General features: G+C 45.9%; 1 protein-coding gene and 1 long non-coding RNA gene across 15 annotated transcripts in view; one reads left to right on the top strand and one right to left on the bottom strand.

Moving 5' to 3' along the window:
* Window positions 1-26,413, top strand: part of Cracd (capping protein inhibiting regulator of actin dynamics) — a 235,361-nt gene that overhangs the window by 156,432 nt on the left and 52,516 nt on the right. For 2 of the 13 annotated variants that reach the window (XM_087582467.1, XM_087582455.1), the window contains exon 1: window positions 17,851-17,939. The gene's annotated coding sequence lies outside the window, so the exon portion shown is untranslated. 13 annotated transcript variants of the gene reach the window in all.
* The window catches only part of LOC120096736 (uncharacterized), a 45,052-nt gene continuing 22,909 nt past the window's right edge, over window positions 4,271-26,413 (bottom strand). The window contains exons 4-6 of one of the 2 annotated variants that reach the window (XR_015637382.1): window positions 21,578-21,853; window positions 20,924-21,079; window positions 4,271-4,683 (exon numbers count right to left, since the gene is read on the bottom strand). This is a non-coding gene — a long non-coding RNA (uncharacterized LOC120096736). Of the gene's footprint in view, window positions 4,684-17,899; window positions 17,975-20,923; window positions 21,080-21,577; window positions 21,854-26,413 lie in introns of those variants that run through there. The other variant, XR_015637381.1, reaches the window with a different exon arrangement.

Here is a 26,413-nt window from a genome sequence, read left to right as displayed (position 1 = left end):
CGGGCTCAATCTCTGCTTGGAAGCCATGAACTGTGGGATTCAAGGTAGAGCCTGTTGGAGGTGAATAGGTCAGCAAGGCTCCACACTGGTGAGTGGAGATGACATTGCTACGAAGGGCCTGGATGAAACTTGCCGGGACATTTTGTCCTCGGTCTTCTTGTGAGCCACAGATTTATTCCTTTTTATGACCCCATGAAGGCTCATCTGTGACACCGGTTTTTCTGGCACCTCAATTGTGAACTGGAAAGTGAGAATCTCACTAAATACAATTACGTGTTAGGACGTGTGAGGCCATCTCTGCTCCTGTAAGAACCATGCTTACATTGTTCAGACATCACCTGGCCCATGAGTGTAGCCCTCGTGAACTGAGAACCGTGTGACAGAGAATGCCTCCTTCTCAGTTCATGCCATACACGGATTGCCGGTTGAGAGGACCTCAGACATAATGAAAACCTACAATGAAGTTACCCTGTGTTACAGCAGGGTGGACATTTACTGACACAGATGCTGTCTCATAATCACATCAATAAGAACTGTAGAGAGCTCTGTGAGTTTAGGGGAAAATGACCTTTTTACACACGCAGCCAGAGATGTGTGCCGCATGCAGCCTGTGGGCTTGTTTAAGGTTCTTTTCCTGCATGAATGCCTCTGGGTGCTCTGAGCTCCCCTGGGCGGCTCACTTCACCCCTCTGCTTTAAGTGTCCTGACCATGGCAGGAAGTGCAACTGTGAGCAAAAGTGACAGCTCAGCAATAAAAATACCCACTTCGCCCGTGTTTGTCTGTGCTCCACAAATTTACTGCTTAATCTTTCTCCACGTCTTTTATCTTCCCTTTAAGGTTTAAAACAGTCCACTGTGCCCCGTGTGTGGCCACCACACTAATGCTCTGGGTAGGAACTTGCAATGCCAGGCTCCTTCTGGCTTTATATTTTCAGTCCGTTATGGAGCCCTAAGTAGCTTCAGCTTTTACACTTTTTTTTTTCAAATTACTTATTTTATGTCTATGAGTCCACCATTGCTGTCTTCAGACACACCAGAAGAGGGCATCAGATCCCATTACAGATGGTTGTAAGCCACCATGTGGTTGCTGGGAATTGAACTCAGGACCTCTGGAAGAGCAGTCAGTGCTCTTAACCACTGAGCCATCTCTCCAGCTCCAGTTTTCACAGCTTACCCTTCTTTCTGGCACTTGACTCCAGCTAAGGAGACTGGAGTATGAAGACAGAAATGCCCCCTCAGCTTCCTCGATAAGAAGTATGGGTGGTGGGAACTTGGCTTTTTCCAGGCAAATTACAGGCGAGTATCAGTTACTCAGTTGACAGGATGTTCTGAGCACTGCTGTGTGTCCCCAAACAGGGACACAAAACATTGCTTGTGTGATGGGAGAGCCATTTGAAAAGCCCGATTGAAAGGCAGCGGAGTTTGGAAAAGATCAAACCCTGATTAGAAGATTTGGCTCTGCATGTTCTTGCCCTATGGCACTACCATGGCTTCTTTTTCTATGTGATGAGTGACTTTCAAACAGCGACCTTTTTTTCTTCAGGTCTCTGAGACATCTCATTATGTAGCTCAGGTTGGCTTTGAAGTCGTGTGTGTGTGTGTGTGTGTGTGTGTGTGTGTGTGTGTGTGTGTGTGTGATGATGGTGATGATGATGATGGTGGTGGTGATGGTGATGATGATGGTGGTGGTGATGGTGATGATGATGGTGGTGGTGATGGTGATGATGATGGTGGTGGTGATGGTGATGATGATGATGATGAAGACAGGTGTGTGCCACCATGCCCAGCCTTCAGTGATTCTGAAGGACTCTTGCCTCTGAGGATCTGTCCTAGAGGGCTAAGCTCGGCCTTTCATGTGTATTAGGTTCCCATGTTCCATTTCAAATCCATCAGATGGATGCCCTTTGAAAGTAAGAAAGCTAAAGGAGCTTGACACAGCCCTTTCCATTCTGACCTGGCGCGACCTTACAGACATTACAAGACAATACAAGAGCACATGTTAGTTAGTGTTGCTAGGATGTGTGGACAGCATTCTGCATGGGTCATCCAATAAGCGTTGGTGTGTGGACACCAGAGATACCGTCAGCTCTGTGTCCTGTGAGGTCATATAAAGATGGATGAGGAATTTAATTAGGCCAATAGTCCTAGGAAATAAATTAGAAAAAGGAGGAAAATTGGCTAGCCGATCCCAGAGACAACGGTTCTTAAACTTCTGGTTTCTTTCCATGTCCGTCTCTGTCAAGAGCTTTTAACCTTGCACATTCCGGAAGGAGAACCACGTTAGTCCCCCAGCTTCTGGCTCACTGAGTTTTCTGTTTCATTGCTGGTGGAACTCACATACACAGCTTGCTTCTTTTTTCTTTCTTAGTACAGAATTCATCCAATCATGTGAAGCATCCAGTACTTTACTATAAATCTGTAGGCTAATGTAAGTGATCTGAACACTTTTAGGCAGGACCGGGCTCAGCTATCAAATGTGCTTTCAACTTGAGTTATTTTCAGCCGCTGATAAATCTTTTGGGAATAGCTCACATCAGTCAAGGAGTGTCTTTTATATAGGTATAAATACAGACAGTTACACACGGACAGATTGATGGGTTGATATTGACTGATATTCTGTCTCCTTATTTAACACGACAGCATGGATATTTTCCTGAGTGCTTCAGAGCCAGGCCAGTGAATATCACCCAATAATCCATCACCAGCATGGAGCACAACACATGGCCTGCAGTAAATACTCAACAGATATTTATGAATCACGATGCTTGTTTGTAAAATGGATGCAAATATAAAAAGCTCTATTTCATGTACTGAGTGGATGAATGAATGAATGAATGAATGAGTGAATGAATGAATGGTCCATGTGGAAAATACATGCCACCAAGCTAAATAAAAAGTCCCTATGGGTTGGAAACATGAAGAGAAATAACAGCCAAGCCCACTGTCTAACAGTAGGGATGTGTAACCCCCTCCTCACTCCTTCCCTAAATCTCACCTTATGCAACCTCTAATATTCCACCCATCATTAAAGATGGGCTTCTGTTTTCTAGACCTATATACGATGGAATCGTGTAAGTCTGTACCGGCCAGCCGGTCTCTCTTGAATGCATCTCAGTGACTTGTGCGGTTATTTTTGGATACCTGCGAGTGACCAATGCATCTGCATATACAATAGTTCGGTTCTTTATATCGCCCTGCAGTATTTCATCAAAATGGGCGTACTAGTTCATTTGTGAACTTCTTGATGGATGTTTGGATTGTTTTCCTCTCAAAGCTGCTGCACCCTTCTCCTTTGAGTCATTCCTGTTGGCTATGTTTTCATTTCTCTTGAGTTAATAATACCTAGGAGTGAGACGGCCCGATCAAATGGTAGGACAGATGTACGTTTAGCTTTTTACATTAATGACCAGAATGTTTTCCAAAGTAGCATCCTCAAAACAGTATATGAATTACCCCTACCCTCCACATCTCTGTCACATCTGGTGTGTAGTCTTTATTTATTTGTATGTGCACTTTAATGATGCATTTGCTCAAATCTTTCCCCATTTTTAGTTGGGTTACTTATTTTCTTATTTTTGAATGTAGGGCTTTGAAATATATTTGGGCTACAAAATCAATTAGATTTGGGAACTGGAAATGTATCCTCCTAGTTTACGATTTATCATTTCATTCTCTTACCATTGAGACTGTGTGCATGAGTATGTACATGCATGTTCACGTGTGTACATATATGCAGGTGCACATGTGTTGGGATCTGATCAACAAGTATATCCCTCAATTATTCTTCCCTGGTTTTTTTTGGAAACAGTATCTTTCACTGACCCTGGAGCTCAGCTGTTTGTCTCGGCAGGCTAGGCAGGGAGCCTCAAAGCCAGCCCTTCCTGTCTCAGCCTTCTCAGCACAGTATTACAGGTGACTGCACACCTGCTTTTGTTGTGTGGGTTCTGGAAGTGGGGACTCAGGTCCCCAGACTTGTGCAGCAAGCACTTTAGTAACTGAGAGGGCTCCTAAGCACCTCTTCTCTTCGCCTTATGAAGAGGGCTTTTAATTTTTGCTCGAGTCCAGTTGGTCCTTTCAGGCCACACTTCTACTGTAGCATCTACGTTCTCATAAGTTTTACATGTCTATTTAAATTATTTCCTCCTCTCCCTCCTACCTTCAACTCCTCATGTGCCTTGCCTGACTCCCTCTCAAGTTCATTACGTCTTCTTCTATAATTATTACTTATGTGTATTACACACACACACACACACACACACACACACACACACACACACAACCTCATTTATTGTTGCTCTTAGGTACATATGTCTAGGGGTGACAATTTGAAATTGTATGACTATCAGAGAGAGGTCTGGTTCCTGAAGAAAAGTCATTCTCCCTCTCTCAGCAGCCACCAATCATCTGGAGGGGTGGGGCTAGTCAGCATTGGCAGGTTAACTGGTGTTGTCGTTATGCAGGCCTTGTTTGGGCAATCATGCTGTGCATGGTTGGGGAATCCCTCTAACATCTTGAAGACGCTGTTTCACAGAAGCCGTCCTCATCTTCTGGCCCTTGAATCCTTCCTCCTGCTCTTCTCCGATGTGCCCTCAGCCTTGGGTGGGATGCATTGTAGATGTACCAGTCAGATACCAGACAGACACTTCCTGCTTTGACCGGGCATGGGGCTCCAGCATAGTCTGTCTGCAAAAAGAAAGCAGGCTTCTATGATGAGAGGTGCGAGCTGTACTTACCAAAATCCACCCTTTTAGAGTATTCAACTCAGTGTTTTCAGTATGTATCATCAACAGTCGCCAGTGTTTAATTTTAAAATCCCCGCCACCCCCACAAAAGATACTCACCTTCCCCTGTTAGCCTCCAGCAATGGTATTTTCTGTTTCTTTAGTTTTGCCTTTTTAAGACTATCACACGAATCGAATCACAACACCTGCATCCCTTTGTGACTAGCTTCTTTCATATAATTATTATTATTATTTTGGCATGCTGGGATTAAGCCTGAGTGACCACTGGTCCTGCACAGTAAGCTCACTCTCTGCTGCTGAGCTCTCTCCTCAACTCTAGGTTGTGAGTCACCTTCGAGGCTCATCCTTGCTGTATAGATAAGAAGTGTTTGATCCTCTTTATGACTGAACAATAGTCCATGCTATGGCTCTGTACTATGCCTCTTATTCAGTTATCAGTTCATAGGCATTTGGATCATTGTTACTGCTATCAATAATGCTACCACGCACGGCATCCACACTCTGTTCTGAACCCATTGATTCTTAAACTCTGGTACAATTAGAAAATTATTGCAAAAAAGAGGGAACGTGGCCAGACATGGTGGTACGTGTAATCTCAGAGCTCGGAAGGCAGGGACAGGTGGATCTCAGAGCTCAAGTCCAGCCTGGTCTGTGTAGGCAGTTCCAGGCCAATCAGGGTTACTTAAGTGAGACCATGGCTGGCTCAAAAAGACAGAGGGCGTGGAGGGGGAGGGAGAAGGAGGGAGAGGAGAAAGAAAGAGAGGAGAAAGAGAGGAAGAGGAAGAAGAAAGGTGTGTGGGGAGGATAGTGAAACTTAGAGGCTTACAGAGGAACAATAAAAGTATAAATAAGACTCAGTAGTGAGTAGGAAAAGTGAGAAGAAGAGCTGACTACATCTAAAACCATAATCGGATCAGAAATTGGAAAATGGTGTAGATGTTGGTCTCTCTCTGTAACACAATTACGCATGGTGTGGGTTCCAGTGGAAGGGTTTCAGTAGACAGCTAGAACGTAGATGGAAGTTTAGTGTTGGGAATACACAGTTAGCAATTAGAATCTCAGCCCCGTCGAAGCCAACGAAACTCCCTGGTCTCCTAGGCATGGTGCACCCTTTGCTTTGCCTTCCGCTCTAAACCATTGAGCAGACTGACGTTGTGTTCCGGGGCAGGATTTCAATAAGTCATTAGGACACATGTGTCGTGATATAATGGGCTGCAATCTATGGACTTAAAAGAAATGAAATATCTAATCCTGTTTTCATACAGTTAAAAATAGATTTTCCTGCAAGAGATAAGGTGGGGGAGGGGGGAGCTTTATAAAAGCACCTTTTCCTAATATCTGACTGAGTGTAATAAAGCCATAAACTGCAGGCATTTATTAAGTCAACACTTTCATCAGAGGATGATAAGGCGTTTACGCTGTATTTGCCTGAGTTTTCATAAACCATTTACAGATTCTGCTTATTAAAGTAAAGCAGTATAGAACTTTGAAACTTTTGTTTTCTGAGATGAATGGAGAGATTGCTATCGGGGTTACGCATTTCCTAGGAGAAGCAGGAGTGGGATTATCACACTGTCTGATGCTGCCGGCTCAGGAAGGCTCAGCTCATTGAGAAATGAAATTGATCCCTCTGGGTGAAGGCATCAGGCAAATTGTCTAGATCACACGAGTATACAGTCTCCTTGGAGACTGACCCCAAAGTACGAATTGAAGGTCATGTGCCCACAAATGCCAGTTACTGACAGCACATCCAACTTTTAAAGCCAGGGTCTAAACAACCATAAAGGAATGGGGGTGGGGGACCCCAATAGATTTAGCCAGACATAATTTAAAACTTTTGTGCTATAAAGTGTGGCACAAGAAAAGTTAGAAGGGAGACAGATAAAGAACAGCCATCCTGTGACGGGTGTTTCTGCCCTAAATATATGGAAGTGTGAGACCACACCCACCAGGTGGTGGTGGGGATTGGGAAGAAATCACAAACTGCTGTGACTCCTTTTGGAAGAGCATGGTGGAGGTAAGATGCTTGCCTTATCATTACCAGGAAGACCCAAGGACACTCGAAAAGCACGCCCTCGGTAATCTGCTTCTCACTAGGCCCCTCCTCCTAACAACCCATTCAGTTGACTTCTTCAATGGAATAACCTCATGCAGGCTCTCATGATGCAACCACTTCTCAACACCACCACGAGCTCAGCTCGGGGCCCAGCTTTCAAGGCGTGGGTCTTCTTTAGAGATCAGGAGGGGCTCTGTCCAAACCGCAACAGTGGTATCTACAATGGGCTTTGCTCTTTATAGAGCATTTCGTTTGCTAATATAGATATTAAACAGTCACTGAAATAAATACGGTAGTAGTCAGATAACGAAAGCACAGGGTAAAGGAAGGCGTCAACTAGCTGGGAGTGGTGGTACATGCCTTTAGTCTCCTGCACTCCGGAGACAAAGGCAGGGTAGATTGAGTTTAAGGCCAACCTGATCTACAAATCAAGTTTCCCAGCAGCCAGCAGTGTTATCAGGGAAAGCCTGTTTTGCAAAAACAAACAAAAACAGAACAAAACAAAAAAAACCCACTAACTATGTAGTGACTGTTTAAACTTAACGTAGGAACCAATAGTTCACCTCGTGTGTGATCGGAAGGTATCAGGCGGGAGCAAAGATTTGCAATGAGGAAGCGAAGGCGCAAAAAAAGGGCATGTTGGGAAGACTGAGCGGAAGCCATCAGGGCTTATTGACAGAGGAGGCTGTGAGGCTGCCAAGGGCAGGGCAACTGAGCTGATCATCAAGATTGTGGGCCGTACCCGACCTACCTCGGTGAAAGTCCCCTTGGGCTTTAGAAAGGACTAAAGGTGATTAATTATGAGGTGGACTCCAGAGTGAAAAATGAGACAAGGGATGGATCACAAAGGCGATGTAAAAAGTAGTTTAAGGTAAGGAGTCCAGGATTTTGGTTTCACACTACAAATCTGCCTTTATTTCTTCTTGTACTACATGTTGTACCGGATGTGGAGAGATGAGCCATTATTGTCTGTGTTGTGAGGGAAGAGAGCGTTCTTCTCTTGGCCTTCTTTTAGTTCATAGCCAAGGAGCCTATAATAAGAAATAGATTTGCATTTGAGTCCAACAGAAGCCTTTACATGGATTGAGAGACTTCATGAGGAGATGAAGATCCAAAGGCACAGGACCAGTGATGTCTGTGTAGTTTGAGGAGGAGGAGGAGGACGGGCATGAGGGGACATGAATGGAGAGAGTGTGATCTCTTGGTGGTAAATGGGAAGAACTTGACAATGTTTCTCCGTGTCCCTGGGCCTTCAGTGCTAAGCAGATTCCTCTCTTCTGGACAAAGGAAGTGTACGTCTCAAGGTCTTGCTTCAGAGGAGACAGTCAGGGAGCAGGCCAGCACGCCATATTTGGGGGACGGGTGGGGGGGTTGCACATCCCAAATCCCACAGTGGCCTAAGTTGATTCCTCCTTGGGAAGGCAGGGGTCTAAGGGGAGGCTTTTGTTCATGCACAGTCTTTCTAACCTGGTGCTCTAACACAGTGGTTCTCAACCTTCCTAATGCTGTGGCCTGTTAATACAGTTCCCCGTAGTGTGGTGACCACCAACCATAAAGTTCTTTTCACTACTGCTTCATAGCTTCAACTTTGCTACTGTTGTGGGTCAAAGTGCAAATACCTGATATGTAAGCTACCCAGTGCACGAGCCCCATGAAAAGGTCATTTGAGCCCTCAAGGAACTGCTACCCACAGGTTGAGAACCACTGTCGTCTCATAGGTAAAGGGAGGCATTCCCTTTGGGCTTGCAGCCTGTCTCATTTTGGCATCCTGTCCTTCTCAGGGGCAGAGGAAAGAGGACACAGTGAAGAGGTGGGGTTCCTTACAACAGGGAGGTGAGTGGGGATGAAGCAGGGTAGAGGGAAAACGGAAAGACAGCTACAGTCTTCTCCTTTGCAGAGAGATCATATAGTCCCTACTGGTTTTAAATTTTCATATTTTCAATGCTGTGATCTCTTGAGAAATTCTTTATAAGAAGAGTTGCTTTGTATGAACTTTATAAAACAGAAACATGGGGCTGGAGAGACGGCTGAGAGGTTAAGAACACTGACTGCTCTTCCAGAGGTCCTGAGTTCAATTCCCAGCAACCACATGGTGGCTCACAACCATCTGTAATGAGATCTGATGCCCTCTTCTGGTGTGTCTGAAGGCAGCCACAGTGTACTCATACATTACATAAATAAATAAACCCTTAAAAAAACAGAAACATGGGGTTGGGGATTTAGCTCAGTGGTAGAGCGCTTGCCTAGAAAGCGCAAGGCCCTGGGTTCGGTCCCCAGCTCCAAAAAAAAAGAACCAAAAAAAAAAAAAAAAAAAACCAGAAACATTTTCAGCCTAGATCCATATTTCATTAAATGAATGCGAGCTCTGTGAAGATGTTCCAGAACCCATGGTTTACCAGGCGAGGAAATGAACAGCTACCCATCCCATGGACCCTTGTGACACAGATGTCATCATGCGTGACTTACAGATGGGAAAATGGATCTCTAGTGTATAATGCTACCACCAGATCCATTTTTATCTAAGAACAACAAGGACAAGACATCCCAACCCCCTTCATCTTCGGTTAAGTTGAAATGGACAATGACTTAGCTGGTTTATAAATGCATTTAAGCAGTGCTAAACCCGGAGGAAACTGGCCGTCTATTCACTTTTAAAAGATGAATAAATAGCACATTCTATATATGTATAAATAAGATAAATGTTGTTAGATACAAAAACAAAAATCAACTTGGGGACTGGAGAGGTGGCTCAGCGGTTAAGAGCACTGACTGCTCTTCCAGAGGTCCTGAGTTCAAATCCCAGCAACCACATGGTGGCTCACAACCATCTGTAATGGGATCTGATGCCCTCTTCTGATGTGTGTCTGAAGACAGCTACAGTGTGCTCACATACATAAAATAAATCTTTTTTAAGAATGCCTGAAGGAAAGTCTGTAGGGCAATTAAAAAAATTAACCTGGGTACTGGAAGGGGTAGGGTCTAATATTGGTATGTAAAATCAATCAATAAATAAATTTTAAAAAAACAACCTCTGTGAGACTAAAATCGGCCACCATGAGAGTCAATTAACACTTGTCTTCAAAACAGCCTGCGACCTACTGCTGTCCCCAGTTGCCTGCTGTGTTAAGAATACCAGCCTACGGGGTTGGGGATTTAGCTCAGTGGTAGAGCGCTTGCCTAGCAAGTGCAAGGCCCTGGGTTCGGTCCCCAGCTCCGAAAAAAAAAAAAAAAAAAAAAAAAACAGCCTACAGTAACAAATTCTATCTTACAGATACCTCAGAACTTACAGTCTTGAATTATAGCTGTAAATGGGCTGCAACTAGGGAGGTTGAGAGCCACTGGTCTACACAGTGAGTGCCAGGCCAGCAAGGACTACATAGTTAAACCCTGACTCAAAGCAGAACCAAAACCTGTACATGTGGACATGTGTTTTGTCTACATGATTCCGTGTGAAGTAAGTCAGATGAAAATCATGGATTACTAAACTTACGGACTTACTACAGACGTTTCCGAAAAGCCCTGAGCTTTCAGGACATTTAATTTCATTTATTTTTTTTCTTTTTGTTTTTCTTTTTTCTTTTTTTCAGAGCTGAGGACCGAACCCAGGGCCTTGCGCTTGGTAGGCAAGCGCTCTACCACTGAGCTGAATCCCCAACCCCATTTCATTTATTTTTTAATTATTCATCTATCATGATCCAGGCATATGTTATTAGGCTCCGAGAATAGAGTTATAAGGTAAAGTATCCATGTATTAAATATGTAGATACTTCCTTATCCCAAATGGTGTCATAGATTCCTTATGGTAAATCATGACCTACAAAGGACATCCGATCCGGCCACAGAAAGGACCAGGAATGGGACATACCACGGAGCCACTGTGGCATATGGTGGCTGGTAGAGGCAGGGCGGCATCTGACACGAATTGAAACTGGGGAGAGGCAGGTGTCTCAAGATAGAAAACTTGACCGGAATAAACTCCGAACCTTCGTCTCGATTTTGCACCCCTCTTTGTCCTGGGGGTCCAGTCAGAGTTTTAAAAAGCAAGGCTGGGGGAGGAGTGCTCTTCTCTACACAGCCTCATGCCTAATCCTTAAAGTGTAACAAAATGCTGTTGGATGTGGCTCCTGCTCCTTCAAGCTGCTTCTCTACATCCCTGAAGCATATTCCTTTGCCTGGGTGTTTGTCAGTGCAGTTATGGTTAAAGTTCGCTTGCCTGGTCGCTATGGCTGCAGGTGGGGACATCTCATTCTGCAGGTGGGGACATCTCATTCTGCAGGTGGGGACATCTCATTCTGCAGGTGGCCGGCATCCTGGTAGCTGCAGTGTAGGAAGCAGTGAAGGACCCATCCTCACTGCTGAAAACAATGAAGGAACTCTCGTTGTCGGTTAACGGTTCAGGCTAAGTCTAAGCCCTCATCCCAGCGGTGGCCTTTCCCCGCCTGTGTCTGGTTGACTTATACGAAGGGCAGCAAACTGTGGTCCACGGTGCCTGTAGACTCCTCCCTGCCTCTTCTCTCCGGTGTGGCTGCTCCTGGTAGGGCTTTTGTGCTTTGATGTGTTAGGAATTTCAAGACAAGATGTGGACCTCGCCCTCCAGGAGCACATGGATGCTGGCAAATAACCGATGATTATGACATCTAGTGAATGTGCTTAGAATAGATCCGGGTGTTACGGAAACACACAGGGGCATCGGCAGATCAGCCTTTGGAAGTATCTTGCCGGGGGACCGGCAAGAGAGGTTTTCTTGAATGAGTCAACAGCTGAGATGGTTTACAGACAGAGGAGAAGCAGCTGGGCACGGAAGAAGCTAGAGTGTTCCGCGCACCTCAGTCAAGTTCCATTGCTAAGGAAGTGCTGGAATCACTGACTGAAAGAGCAAAGGTGTGTTTTGGCTCACAGTGTTAAGATGTTCTCTGTCCACGGTCAGTTGGCCTTGTAGCCTTGACCCTATGGAGTCACATCGTGGCCAATGTGTGCTGTGGAACAAAACTCTTCCTGTCGTAGTCAGGAAATGAAACAGGGAGAGACCGGGTCCCACAGTCCCAACAGCGTGAAAGGCTTCCCACAAGGCATAGCCTACCAGGAGTGTCAGGGTTAGGGTTCAACCATTAACACAAGGGAAACATTTCAGATCCAAACAGTGGTGGTACATATGACCTACCATGAGAGAAAGTAGGACATGGGAAGGAACCCAGCCTTTTTCCATGTCAATACGTAAAGCAAATTTTGTTCCTAAACAAGATAGTTTGTCTTTTGGAATAAAGAAGTACCTTACATTAAGTTCTTAAACATTTTTTTTATTAGAAGGCTTTCTCTAGGTTATTTTAAACTATAGATAAAGACAACAATACCTTGAAACTATCTGCTTCACAATTAGAGGACTCGTGAAGGTCCTTTGAAAGGAAGTGGAGTAATTTAATATACATTTAGTGAGCGATTGTGGGGGTTGGCTTCACAACTGTGAGCTTGGATATCATGGCCAACAAGCTTTTTAAGGACCACTTCAGATGAAATACAATTAGTGGTTACTTTGCGGAGATCAGGAGTATACATCCACAGGATGAATGGAAATAAAAACCGTTCTTATTTTAAGCAAATGGATATTTGTGGCTTGAGATTTTCCCATGAGAGCATCGAACACAGATCTTGAACTTCCCGTTCTGGAGCAAAGCTGTTTTCATTTTTTCCTCTGTCTTAGTCTCTCCTAAACAACAGAGGGCAGGAACAGAGACAGAAACTGTGTCTTTTGTGAGTCCAGTAGACGTGTGCAACCCTGCCTTGGGTTAAAAAGTATCAAAGGAACCATGCCTGAGGAAATTTGTACAACCCTGACTAGAATCTGTGGGTTAAAAAGTATCAAAGGAACTGTGCCTGAGCACAAGAGTCAGGCCAAGTTTCTACAGCACCCCAAGATCCCCTAAAAGTCCCAGGAATAAGATCACAAGAAGCACAGAGGCCCAGAATGTATGGAAACTGTGGATGGGTATTTGGGGGGGTTATATCCAAAGGTCTTTTGGGCCCATTTCTCTGCCCCAGATGGCTAACCAGACCTCTGAACCATGTGAACTGTGAAGCCTGTTCTCTGGAGAAACAGAATCAGCGGGCAGCCAGACTGAGACTCAAGCTAGGAGCCTTGGAATAAGCAGCACACAGCACAGTGACTCCCAACACCTTAGCAAGTGGGGCAAGATGGTGGGAGACCGCCTTCAAAAACCTGGAAAAGCTGGAATGCTGACATTTGAAAGTACCAAGTTTAGAGAGGTCTCCAAAGCTCTCCAATGTCCGGTCTCCCTTTACTCCTCTTTTGACTACTCCAATTCCCTCACATCTGGCAAAGAGCACAGTTGCCTAGACAGAGACTCTCTTTCCAGACACCCCCCTGCCTTCCCAGAGAGCCAAGTCTGTAATCTCTTGGAGAAGAAGTGTCCTGTCCCTGTATTTCCCTCACTTCCATGGCTGCATGTGTTGATGCTGAAGAGGCAGCTCAAGCTCAGGGACAAGGACAACACCTTAGAACCCTGGAGCAACAGAGTGGAAGTTACTGAGCACATAGCGCAATTCTGGGTTCCATCCTGTCTTGAGTTTCCATTGCTGTGATAAAAGGTCATGACCAAAAGCACTCAGGGAAGAAAGATCTTAGCCTGCATGTCCTCCTGATGGTCCATTAAGAAGGGAAGTCAAGGCAGGAACCTGGAGGCAGAAACGGAAGCAGAGGCTGTGGAGGAGTGCTTCTGATTGGCTTGCTCCCTACGGCTTGCTCAGCTTGCTTTCTTAATACAACCCAGGACCACCAGCCCAGGGATGGCACCACCCACGGTGATCACCCTTTTACATCAATCACCAACCAAGACAGTACCCTTGCTTGCCACAGGCCAGTCTTATGGAGGCCTTTTCTCAATTCCTAATCATTTCCTCCTCCCAGATATGTCTAAGATCGGATCACGGATCACGTTGTTAAAAACCAATCAGCAGGGGGGTTGTGGATTTAGCTCAGCGGTAGAGCGCTTGCCTAGCGAGCGCAAGGCCCTGGGTTCGGTCCCCAGCTCCGGAAAAAAAAAAAAAAAAAAAAAGGAAAAAAAAACCAATCAGCATATATCCACAGTATCAAATCAAAACGTGGGCTGGAGGGTGGGGGCATCTCAGTCATCGAAGTGCTTACTCTGCAAACATGAGTTCCTGAGTTCTCACACACTAACACACACACACACACACAAACCTGATAGGTGGGCAGAGATGTATGGATCCCTGGGTCCCATGGATGCTGTATTCAGCAAGCTCTGGCCAATGAAAACACCAGACGAAGAATTCCTTAGGTTGACCTCTGGATATATGAGCAAACACACAGCACACACACACACACACACACACACACACACACAATCATGCCCATAGACAAGGAAGGGAGAAGAGAAGGAAAGAAGGGAAGGGTGTGTGTGTGTGTGTGTGTGAGAGAGAGAGAGAGAGAGAGAGAGAGAGAGAGAGAGAGAGAGGGTGGGGGGAGGAGGGAGTGAGAAAAGGAGGAAGGGAGAGAGAGGAAGAAAGAAGTACTTGCTAAGAATGAAGGAACTTCTAGGTCTAAATGTCCCGTACTGTTCATCAACTTACGTGGTGTTAAAATAGAAATAAAGAGCTGACTAGTTAGTTGATTTGTTTGTTGTTGCAGCTCAGCGTGTGAACAAACACTAAGAAGTGTGAGGCAGAGGTGGGTTTGGTGTAGTGATACCTGGAATCCTACCACTTGGGATGCTGAGGAAGACTGCAAATTCTAGGCCTGCCTGAGCTACATAGTAAAATAGTTTGAGACTAGCCTGGGCTACATAGTGAAACAGTTTGAGACCAACCTGGGCTACATAGTGACCCTGTCTAAACCAAACCAAAAACTTTTCTTATTAAAAAAATTTTTTTAAATGATTCTTGGCTTGTTACCCAAACTCTCTCTGATGAAATCTACCAAGCCATACCATGCATTAGCTTAAAATCAGATTCTTGGTGACTGGCTATTAAATATGAATGACCAACCAAGCATTGTGAAGCTTTTGATGAAAGCATCCGGCACAGGAGGCTGAAGCCAGAGAGAAACAGAAAAGGAGCTCAAAGGAATCGGAATGCAGAGAGCAGAAGAAATCTTCAGAGAGCGTGGAGCTAAATCCTCCAAGACATGGGAAGACTGCACTGAATTCATGAATAAGGAGCAGAGAAGGAAGGAGGGCCCTGAGAAATTAATCATTTAAGGAGCAGATAATCCAATAGGACGGCTGAAAGACGTACAGAAAGTAAAAACATGGTCAACAATGAGGGGAAAATAAGAAAAATGAATATCCCTGTAACCCCAGAATGTAGAAAGATAAAAACAGTGAAGGGAGTTGCTACAAAAAATAGTTTGTATTGGAAGGATGTGTGAGATGTAAAAGTTCACTCGTACGGTATTTCTGGATATGAATTCAGAATTACTCCAATTAAATGTATAGGGATAATTGTAATCCTTTGAGGACACATTTGACTTTTGCCTGTTCTTTAAACATACTTAAGTCGGTCATGAGTCTTTCAGATGCTTCGCTTTACTTTTGCCGGCCTAGAAGCCATCTTGTCTTCTGGGAAGATGAGGACATCCTGGAGACTCGGAGATGACCAATTATGGGAACTTAGCTTCTGAGATCTAGCATGGTATGGCCGTAGACGAGGGCAAATTGTGGGAACTTTAGACCATTGTTTTGAAGCCAAAGAATAGAGAATGAAGGAGGTAGCCTCGCTCCCTTCAGTATCCATACAATGATGGTTTCTTCAAAACTGAGCGTAGTGTTCACATGCTGGCAGGGATGGCGAGGCCCAGGAACGATTCATGGATTTCTAGAGTCTGAGTAGCTTCTGGTGCCATGTCCTGAAGGTCACTGCATGTTCGAGAAAGCCTAGTGTGCGTTTAGCTGTAGACTACTTAGCATGATGCCTCCGAGACCCCCAGTTGGGGCCGTGCTGTCTGTCCTGACACAGTCCAAACACAGTGCCTGCTCACCAATCCCTCACGTCCATGTTACGGCCTTCTGTAAATCAAGTCTGGATGCTAGCTATTCCATGCCTCAGGAGTCCAGCCCTGAGTTCTCCTGCCCAGGCAGTCTTCCCTGCTTCTGGATTCCCTCCCTGCCTTTTCTAACCTCCGTTTTCTGTGTTCATCACCCAAAGACACTTTCCCCTGGCTTCCGAATATCCCTTGTTTTAATCCACTCTTCAAGACCAATTAATTCATTACCTTTCAGCCAGACAGCTTTCTTCATCTGGAGATAATAGTCCCCTCTTGAAGTAACAGCCCCGTTCTCACAGAGCAGACACTGCCTTTCTGGTCCGAGGCCATCTTCATCCTCTCTGGAACATTTTTCTCACTGTGGGAAGGCAGTAATAATTGCTGAGTTGACAAATCTGAATTTAGACGAGAGAACTGTCTGCCTGTTACTGCTGGACTTGCTTTGCTGGAAATTTTAATGACTTTAGAAAGTCTATGCAGAGTAATCTCTCAGTCCATGGAAAGTTGTCCTGAGTCTTACATTTATAATAGATTTCATTATGCAACACGCCCCGCCCCCAATTCAGTGTTTGCTGATTTTCTGGACCAAAGCTCGTGGCACTTCCATTTGTCTTTTGGGCACCTCTCTTCAGTGTAAAATGGTAATGGTTTTCTGCACTGTATTCGTCAGGGTTCTCTGGAGTCACAGAACTTATGGGTAGTCTCTGTATAGTAAGGGGATTTGTTGATGACTTAGTCTGTAGTCCAACTTCCCAACAATGGTCAGCAGCAGCTGTGAATGGAAGTCCAAGGATCTAGCATTTTCTCAGTCCCACAAGGCAGGCAGGCTAAAAAGAGAGACTCTTCCTTCTTCCAAGTCCTTATGTAGGTCTCCAGTAGAAGGTGTGTCCCATATTAAAGGTGTGTACCACCATGCCTGGATCTGGGACTTGCTTTGTCCCAGATGACTCAGAGATTTCTTTGCCTTAGTCTCCTGGGATCCATAGCCACTGTGTCTCAAGATCTCCATGCCAAGATCCAGGTCAGAAAGTTGTATCTCCCAGCCTCAGGATCAAGATCACAGGTGAGCCCTACAATTCTGGACTGTAGTTCATTCCAGATATAGTCAAGTTGACAACCAGGAATAGCCACTACGTGCACTGACTTCAATTAATCCTTCAGAATTACTAGGGCAGAACTATTTTGAGAAGTACTATCTGGTTTGTAACTCTGACAGTCAGGAGGAGTCACTGTCATGAATGGACCTGCTTCCTGAAGTCAGGTACAGGAACAGAATGCCTAATGCCACCACTGGCCCTATAACTTCTCTCCAACTTGAAGCCACTTACTGCTTTATATAGAATTGGTGGATTTAACAAGCAATTCGCACTAGGGATCATGGGTAACTTTATTTTCTGGCTTACATAAAGTCGCTTTATTTGCTTCAAGAAAAATCAGGCAAAATACAGGCTCTGGGGTGTTCCGTGCCTTAATCTGTTATGCCAAGAAGCACCCTTAGGCCTTTGACCTAGGTGGCTACCGATGAAGAGGAGAGACAGAAACCACTGCAGTCTCCCTAGGGCTGTGATCGCCTACCTCAGCACTCAGCCAGAGCTGGAGTTCTGTTGTCCAGAGGGGAGAGGAAACTTCCTCGAGATGCCACACCCTCTGACCTGAAGCTAAACTACACAGGTGTACACTCAGCCAATCACTCTCCTATTCTTTCTTTCTCATCGATGTAGTTTAAGAGAGGGACATGGGCCCTTGGGCCTGAAGTGATTGTAAATGCAGCCAGCCATCACACAACTCCTGGAAGACAGGTCCCACAGTAACATGGGGTCAGTCATCCTGTTTGAGCAGCACCCCTCAGAGCAACTGTCAGGAGCAGAATACTGGGTTGGATATTCCAGGGGCTGTTTTCTCCTTACTGGAATTGGAACCCTGTCAAAAGTCAACCCAACGGTGCCTGCGCCTTACCTGGAGATCACACTCCTCTGTAGAAGTTTGATTATAACATAAAACACCTTCTGGACTCATGTGGGCCACGTATACGCCCGCCATCCACCACTCAGTGCCTCTGCTTAGATAGCTGACCACGAATCTTGCATCTTGACCAGGAAATGTTAAGCTTGAGTCATTACAGGAGGTAAGTGTGTAGAAGGTGAAGGAAAGGCTTGCTCTCTGAAATCGGGAAGCAAGGGGAAGACAAAGATGCCATCTTACGCCTTTTGCTTCTGATTCCGTGGCTCTGTAAGGTTTTCGACAAGGGTGTGCCCTCTACTGTGTCATGGTTTCTGAGGTTCTGTGTTGAAAGCAACAGGGTGCATTAGAGCAGACCCTCTTACGTCCTTTTCCCGAATCTATGTTTGAATAAACTTGGCTGACCGTGAAAGGGAAGGGTTGCATTACAGTAGGACAAGGACATTCCAGGTAATCCAAGCTTTGTGCTGTGTGGCTATTGTCCTCCATGGGGGTTGTGCAGGAAGTGTGGCTCAAGACCTTACTGCTCAGGGCCTGCTCTCTGTCTCATAAACCAAGAGTTATAGCAGGTGTGGATAGTGTTGTTTTCAGTAGGCTATCTTTTATTTATTCATACATGTGACAAGTTCATGCATGGGAGCAATGTATCTTGATCCCCCACACCCTCTCTCCTACTTCCCCCAGGCACCCTCAGCACACGCCCTCCTGCTTCATGTCTGGCCTCTGTCCCTCTCTGTCTCTGTCTTTGTGAGTCTCTGCTCTCTCTTCTCTATCTCTCCCTCTATATGTCTTTTGCTGTCTCTCTGTTAACAACTCACTAAATCCTGCCGCTGCCTGTTGGAATGTTGACTGATCATGTCGACTTGCTCTTCTGTGGGTAATCACAGCCCCATAGCTGCAGTTGGTAAGTGTCGTGGCCTCGTATCCAGAAGAGAGCACGTCACGGCACTCTTCCCCATATTCTGGCTCTTATATTCCTTCTGCCTCTTCTTCCTCATTGTTTCCTGAGCCTTAAGGTTCAGGGGGAACTGAGTATTCAATGTAGCTTTTTATCCAGTTAGAAATCTCTGCATTGGGCTGGAGAGATGCCTCAGTGGTTAAGAGCACTGGCTGCTCTTCCAGAGGTCCTGAGTTCAACTCCCAGCAACCACATGGTGGCTCACAACCATCTGTAATGGGATCCGATGCCCTCTTCTGGTGTGTCTGAAGACAGCTACGGTGTACTCATATACATAAAAATAAATCTTTAGGGAATCTCTGCATAACTACTGAGCACTGAAGAGAATCTTCTCTGGTTGAGGGCAGCACTAAGCTATGTACACACACACACACACACACACACACACACACACACACACACACACACACAATATCTGGCTCAGCGTTAGCATGGGTGACACACACAGTGCTCCAGAGACTGAGGATTCTGAACGTGGTGTTTTCCGTGACAGATAAGTGTGGTGCGGTTTTTGCGTGGGTCATCTGAGGAACAGGAGGAGGCATCAAAGTAGCACCCAATGTTTCCAGGGATGGGGGATGGGATCCCACTGGAGAATTCTTACTCGACGCAGGCTCTTCTTTCAGACAAACGAGAACAGCATCTGCTTCCCACTGCATAGGCAGGAGCCCTGAGGACAGCCAGTGCAACTTTCCCCCAGATAACCTTCTCGTTTCAAGTTAATATAAAATATTCTCAAAATAACTCAGGCGGGTTGGATACAATTCAGTTAGATGTCGTGAACTAGAGATGTCATGAACTGGATGTCGTGAACTGGATGTCGTGAACTGGATGTCGTGAGCTGGATGTCATGAACTAGATGTTGTGAACGGCCTCACTTGCCTAACTCCTGTCATACTTCAGTAGGGTACATGATGGGTGCAGGAAGACAAAGGGCAGCCTATTAGGTGAACATGGGTTTTAATTTTATTAATTTTTTGATTTATGCAGTGCTGGGGATGGAACCTGGAGCCTCGTGCATGCTGACCAAGAGCCTTTTACTGAACTGAATACCCCAAGAAATTATTTTTATTTTTGAGTTCTTGAGACAGGGCTTCTCTACATAGCTCTGGCTGTCATACCATTTATGTTTTTTAAACTGTAAGGTGTAAATGGAGGAGTGTCTCGGTGCTTAAGAGCTCTTGTTGTTCTTGCAGAGGACCCAAGTTTGATTCTCAGCACCCGCATGGCAGTTAACAGCCCTCTATATCTCTAGTTCTAGGGGGATCTGATGCCATCTTCTGGCCACTGTGGGACACAGATATACATGCAGACAAAACACTCATTCAGGTCAAGTAAAAATGAATAAATCTTTTTAAATGTGCAATGCCACCAAGCCTTAGTGCCTACGGCATGCTAAACATAACTCAGCATAAGGGACCTAACCTTGGCTGTCACCTTCCAAAGGCTACCAGATTCCTGATCCTTGAAGGGGCCTCCAGGGTCATTGTCAGCAAATAATGCCACTGAACAAAAATCTGGCCTTCACCCTGGGGCCTTTGTGCCTCACCTTCTGAATTCAGTGTCTACTGGGGAGAGTTGGTTCTAGCTGTCCAGCAGAAGGGGAAAGCCCTTTCTTGCCGTCCTTGGATCCCTCCTTTTATTCTATATAAATGCCATCACTTCTGCATGGCAGACACTATTCTTTTCAACCCCAAACACTTTCCCACGCTGGTGAGATCTGATATGACCTAGAATGGACTTAATGGTATTAACAAAACAATTTATGTCTGCATTGCTCCAAAAATAATTTAATCTCCTTAATGTTTCTCTGCACTACACATTTCCTGACATTCCTCCGGATTCCTCCTTCCGTCCACCTCACGTGTCTTGCACACTTCTATCTCTGCTTCCTTGGCTCTATAAGAATTGAGAAATGTCACTCACAGGTCAAAACAAAACCACCTATTGCTTTAATTGACTTGATCCTAACCAGCACTTCAATGGCTAATGGTTTGGAGAGACTTTGTGTCTGTCAGGCATTATGGTAAATAATAGCGTGGTGTCTAACTTACAAGTCCTTAGTGTGATTGGTCCCATTGTCTTGGACAAGAGGACAGAAGCTAAAACTAGTACGGAACTTGCCCCCAAGTCTCACGGCCAGGAAGTGAAAAACTGGAGCCTCCAACGCAGGTTCCAACCCCAGCGCTCACCTGCATCTGTGGTGCGAGCTGTGAGGCCGGTCTGAGACTCAGGATAGTGGAGAGTGGTTTCCGGACAAGGAGGCCTGGTTCAAATCTTGTCTCGCCACTGACTCTCTGGACAATGCCATGCAAAGCGGCTCACCTCGCTTAGCTTGGATTTCCAGCCTGTGGTGTGGAAAATTACCCTGAACGCTGTTAGCAGGAATAACGTAAACCCTTAAGCAACATGTGGACAGAGGTTGGTAGCTGGCTAGTGTTGTATATGAAGATACCCCTTGCTCCCCATATGGCCTTCTTCATTTCATACAGATGTGTCTTTGAAATAACCACCATGAACGTAAGTGTGTGAATAAAGCAGTGCTTCTCAACCTTCCTAAGGCTGCGTGCGACCCTTTAATACTGTTCCTCCTGCCGCGGTGAGACCCCAACCATAAAGCCGTTTTCATTGCTACTTCTTAACTGTAACTTCGCTGCTGTTGTGAGTCGTAATGTATCTGTGTTTTCCAGTGGTCTTAAGCGACCCCCTGTGAAAGGGTCATTCAACCCCCAAAGAAGTCACCACTCACAGGTTGAGAACCACTGGTCTAAAGGCTCCCTAATCCATTCTTGCTTTCATGTTGGGTAGCTAGAGAGAGGTCAACAATAAGTTTTAAAAAGTCCCACCTGGTGTCTGCAGGAACAAAAGCAGGGTTTCCGTTGAGCAGTTCTAGAATAGTCTCTTTCCATCTCTCTACTAATAACCAGATGCTGCATGAACACTTTGGATATTGGTCTAGACCAAGAGCCTCTGAAACACTGGGAGAGAGGAGTAGAGGATCCGTCCCGAGTCTCAGTCTTCCAGCATGAGGGCCCGAGTGGCCTGGTGGCTGGGTGTGGGGCTCAGAACAGAGAATCCTAGGCTCTCCTCCCTCCTGGCACCACCACATTCAGCTTCGTTTCCTGAGCATAGAATAAAAGTGGCTAGAAGCTTCATTGACTGTCTCAACTTCCAGACAGCATCATTTGAAAAGTGCGCTATATATATATATGTATATATATACATACACACACACACACACACACACACACACACACCACACCACGAGGGTTAGGAGTACATCAGGGAGTACAGCGTACAGCAGTGTTTGCCCAGTGTGTGTGAGACTTTAGACTCCATCTCCAGCACGTTCACAAGCAAACACACAAACCACATCTCTTTTAACCCGGATGGGAATTTTATATTAATGGTAAAACAGGCACAGAAAGTGAACGCCATACTTTCTTAGCGTCACACTCCTGATCAGAGTTTACGAGTCGAGCCCCAGCCAAGCTAAGCATCTACTAGGATCCAAGTTTAATAAAGCTTTCTCCTTTCTGTAATTAAGAAATGGAAGCTTTGGGTCCTTAATTAAACGAGATGCTCAGAGTCAGAATCGAGCGTCAGCTCTGGGTTTGGTGGCACCAGACATCCCATTTAATCACTCTGGTGGCTCTCAGCCCATTTCTGCTCACAGTGCCTTCTCGTCTTCGCTTAGAAGCATGGCTGTTGCAACGGTTTCTGACCCTGGTGTCTTAATGAGCTCTGTGGTCATTTTTCTTAATGTTTTACAAATATGGTTTAATTTATCCTAGCAGGAAATAAGTCTCTATCTGAATGTGTGAGTGTGTGTGAGTGTGTGTGTGTGTGTGTGTGTAGCTGTGTACACACACATGTGAACTGAGAACCAAAGTATCATTAAGTAACTTCCCCCCTACTTTTTCTTCTACTTATTTTAAAGAGGATGTTGGTCTTAACCCATTAGATAGATGGCCAAGTCCCCTCAGTTCGCCTTAGTCTAAAAATCCACCCCTCTCCCCCGGGCTTCACATGCTCTCAGTTTACTCTAACACACACACACACACTTCCCACCACCACCACCATCAACAATAACAACAACAACCACAAGACCTCCTTTGGTCATCCTCACAGCCACCAATACTCAGGACTTTTGAGTGGAGAGAAAGCAGCTCGTCAGCCGCTCGTGGGAATTCTCCCCCTATCCCCACAAAGCTCCAGTTATCTCTCAAGAAAGACCGGAATCTTGAGTACTTTGTGGGTTTGGGAAAGCAGCACAGTCACCTCCTAAGGTGTTGAAGGCTGGCTGGCTCTGAAATTCCTCCAGGGCGGTAGTGCTGACTCAGGGCATTGTACCGTTGCCACAGGAAATACACCTGGGCAGGAGCTAATCAACTCAGCCTTGAAAACGCTGGAAAACCGAGCTCTTGCAAGGGCAGCTCTGACTTGTCCTCTATATCAGTGGGCGGAGTCTGCTCTGCAAGATGGGAAACCGTAGGAGTCGGAGGCGAGCAGAAGCCAGGTTGAGTGCGTATTCCTGAATATGCAAGACAGTAAAAGAAAGCAGGAGATCAAAGGCAGGGGTTGCACAACTTGGACATCCTGAAGCAGAATTGGCAGCAACTAAAGCCACCTCTGTATCACCGGACCATAAACACGAGTATGTTTATGGCCCATCAGACTTTGCCCCTAAAGGCTAAACACAACCCTAAGTGGTTACTTCAAGCCCTGCCGTCTTACTGTGTGTTTGGAAGCAGGTATTTTAGTTTATTTTATCATTACAGCAACATGATACAAAAGCAGTATCAGAGAGAGGGGTCATTGTGTCTCAGTTGGAAGGTACAGTCCATCATTGTGGGAGTTGTTGGAGCAGCCATGGGAGGCAGCTGACCACACTGCAGCTCCAGGCAGGAAGCAGACAGAAGTGAGGACTGGTACTCAGTTCACTTTCTCCTTTTTTCCCCCTTTTTTCTTCACTGTAGGCCCCCAGCCTGTGTGTGCTGCTTCCCATATTCAGGATGGGTCTCCTTCTAGTACTTCTGGGAATACTCCCACAGGTGCACACAGACATGTGCTTCCCTAGTCAAATCTAAAGCCCGAAAAGTTGACGTTGAAGGTTAACCATCAGCAGGTCCACATCTTTGCCCAGATTTTGAAGTTAGCTATGGTCAGCCTCACTGCATCGGGTCCAAGTGTAGCAGCGGGATGACAGGGACAGACACTTGAGTTCTAAGACTGTGACTCTCTTCTTGAAAATCAGCAGTTTCCCTTCCTAGAGTAAGGTCCTGGATACCGACACAAAGGAGTAATATTAAATGACTCAGCCTCTCTGCCAGTTTGCAGATTCCGCTGTTGCCTCTCCCAGGTGCCAAAGGTCACGTATTTTGCTGAAAACGCACATGGTTACAAAAGCCAGCATAATCCAGTGACAAAGCAGGGGGAGAAAAGCATGTGAATATGATTGATATTGTATAAGGTGATGGTATGGGAGGCCGGACATAATCTGAGCTTACTTAACTTTCTAAAGAAAATGCTTCTAGAGGCTGGAGAGATGGCTCAGCACTGGCTGCTCTTCCAGAGGATCCCAGCACCCACATGGCAGCTCAGAACAACCTCACTGAACATCTGCAGAACATTGGCAGGAGAAACTAAAGTCCTCAGAAACTGCAAAGTAGGCTTGCCCTAGATCCCAAGACGCAGCAGGCTCTTTTCCTGTGTCTCTTCAACTTGAAATAAAGATTCCTTCTTGTTGCTAAGAAAAGGTAAACAAAATGTAGTTCCTGCTTTACTCTCAGACTCAGTAAAGAGAAAAACAGAAACAAAACAGAAAGCACAGAACGAACCCCCCAATCTCCAGTCAGACGTAGGTAACAAAATTGGGGTGCATGACATCCAAAAGAGAACTTCCGTTTGCTGTGGTCCTTGGGAATTCTTGTAGTCGTTCCTGGGGGAAGGGGCTTGGGCAGTGGGAAGAAGAGAAAAATAGGAAATATAAGAATTTTGGAGGAACACAGCCAGCATAGATGACATTTCAAAAGTGCTTCCTAACAGAACCCGGGCAGCCTGGAGTTTTTCTCCTTTTCCTCACACAGACCAGTGGCCACGAGTCTACGAGGTTTCTTGGGTAGAAATTGAGATCATCAATCTCTTGGATCTCAGGCTTGGGGCTGTCTTATCCCACCAGTTTCTGATGCACAGATCACTTGGAAAATGTCTGCAGAATAGGTAGATACTCTCTGAATCCTCGGTGCAGGTCAGTCGAAGAGCAAAAACCTTTCACCAAAAAAGCCGTTAGTTACCGTTGCTACCGTCTGACGCAGACCTTTGTTTCTGGTCTTTAGAACTGGCTCCACTAGAAGTCTCGCTCGGTTTCAAAAAGATAAACGCCTCCGCTAGGAACCTTGAACACAGAATCCCTCTATTCAAGTTGAGGCTGTGTCTTCCAGCCACACTGGGCTTCTGGTGCCTCTCAGTCAACAGGCAGAGAAGAGGTTACTATAGTGATTTCTAGGGGAGCAGGGGGGAAGCTGGGCTGCCTGTAAATGGTGGGATAAGAAGAGTTCTTCCAAAATGGAGGGCGCTCCTTCAGGACAACCTCTTCTGTACGCCTAGTATTGTAATGAAAGGCAACACGAAACCAAGGCCACCCAGTTTAAGATGACCAGTGGTTTGTGAGGAATGCAGGAGTGGATCTTCCCAGCCTGCAGAGCACCACAACCGACTGAGGCCCCAGCCAAAGGCAGAGGGAGTGTTAGCTCTAGTATGTGTGAGCATACACCCAGGGGCTGGGAGGAGGTGTTTTAGGTTTTCCATTGCTGGGAAGAGACACCATGACCACAGCAACTCTCAGAAAGAAAAACATTTAACTGGGGCTGGCTGACAGGGTCAGAGGTTTAGTCCATTATCATCATGGTGGGACGTGTGGTAGTGTCCAGGCAGACATGGTGCCGGAGAAGGAGCCAAGAGTTCTACATCTAGATCTGCAGGCAGGCAGCAGGGAGAAAGAGGAGAGAGAGGAGAGAGAGAGAGAGGAGAGAGAGAGAGAGAGAGAGAGAGAGAGAGAGAGAGAGAGAGAGAGAGAGAGAGAGATTGGGTCTGGCTTGAGCATTCTAAACCTCAAAGTCCACCCCAGTGACACACTTCCTCCTAATAGCACCACTCCATAATGACCAAGCATTTAACTCTGAGTCTGTGGGGGCCATTCCTCTACAAACCACCACAGGCAACGTGCTTGTGTGTGTGCATGTAGGTGACGGGCCAGATGCCTACTTCACATGTTATTACTAAGGAGCCTTCCATCTTGCTTTTGAGACAGGGTCTGTCACCTGCACCTGGGCCTTGTTAACTAGGCTACAGCGGTTGGCCATTAGCTTCAGGAATCCTCCGGCCTCCGCCTACACAGCTCTGGGATTACAAGCTTGCGTCACTGTTGCTCGGTTAGGGTTAAGAGCTGGGCGTTGAACTTGGATCACCACAGCACTTCAGCACCTGCGCTCCCTCCCCAGCCCCTGCCTTCCGTTTTGCAGTACTGTAAATTCAGGGCCCTGTGAGCTGCAGCCCTTTAATAGAAGTCTGTCAGTAGGGTGGGTGCACACATGTGGAGGTCAGAGGACACCTTACAGGAGTCAGTTCTCTCCTTCCACCATGTGGGTCCCGGAGATCGACCTCAGGACTTGATGACAGGC

The sequence above is a fragment of the Rattus norvegicus genome, chromosome 14 (assembly GCF_021556685.1).
Source record: "Rattus norvegicus strain SHRSP/BbbUtx chromosome 14, alternate assembly SHRSP_T2T, whole genome shotgun sequence".
Lineage (NCBI taxonomy): Eukaryota > Metazoa > Chordata > Mammalia > Rodentia > Muridae > Rattus > Rattus norvegicus.
The sequence above is the reverse complement of the archived record's forward strand: the minus strand, read 5'-3'. Positions and strand labels throughout refer to the sequence as shown.